The sequence below is a fragment of the Octopus bimaculoides genome, chromosome 3, assembly GCF_001194135.2.
Source record: "Octopus bimaculoides isolate UCB-OBI-ISO-001 chromosome 3, ASM119413v2, whole genome shotgun sequence".
NCBI classification, from domain to species: Eukaryota; Metazoa; Mollusca; class Cephalopoda; order Octopoda; family Octopodidae; genus Octopus; species Octopus bimaculoides.
The window spans coordinates 29,151,281-29,152,152 of NC_068983.1; the positions used below are offsets into that span (position 1 = coordinate 29,151,281).

Genomic DNA, 872 nt, shown 5'->3' on the forward strand with positions numbered 1-872 from the left:
TGTCATCATTATCCTCCTCTTCCTCCTCCTCCTCCTTATCATCGTTATTGTCATCATTATTCTCCTCTTCCTCCTCCTCCTCCTTCTCATTATCATCATTATTCTCCTCCTCCTCATCATCATTATCATTATCATCGTCATCATTATTCTCCTCTTCCTCCTCCTCCTTATCACCATCGTTATCACCATCATTATTCTCCTCTTCCTCCTCCTTATCATCATCGTTATCATCATCATTATTCTCCTCTTCCTCCTCCTCCTCCTCCTCCTTATCATCATCGTTATCGTCATCATTATTCTCCTCTTCCTCCTCCTCATTATCATCATCATTATTCTCCACCTCTTCCTCCTCCTTATCATCATCGTTATCATCGTCATTACTCACCTCGTCATCATCCTCATCATCACCTACCACTATATCTGCATTAGTGCTGTCATTATTACCACTACCTTTCTGGCAGCAGACTAGCAGAATCATTAGCATGCTGACCAAAATACTTAGCAGCATTCAGTCCATCTTTACATTCTGAGTTCAAATTCCACCAAGGTCAACTTTGCCTCTCCTTCTTTTCAGCTTGATAAAACAAGTACCAATAGAGTACAGGGGTCAATGAAATAAACTGGCCCACTCCACTAAAGTTACTGGCCCGCGGTCAAAATTTGAACCGATTATTTCCACTACCTTTGTTGTCATCATTATTTTAAAGGGTCAAGACTCCCTTCGGTCCTTCAATCATGAACAACCATGGGGTTGCACCTAGGAAGTTCCTCTTTGAGGCACAAGTTCAGGTAAGGTTGTGTATGAAGACCAACAGAAACCCCTGCATACCACCCTCCTCTCTCCATGCCACTGATGTTATCCAAGGGAAAAG

At 42.4% G+C, this 872-nt stretch overlaps 1 protein-coding gene across 1 annotated transcript in view; it reads left to right on the top strand.

Moving 5' to 3' along the window:
• LOC128247366 (putative protein TPRXL) overlaps positions 1–872 on the top strand; it is an 18,524-nt gene that overhangs the window by 10,835 nt on the left and 6,817 nt on the right. The gene's annotated exons all lie outside the window — the stretch shown is intronic.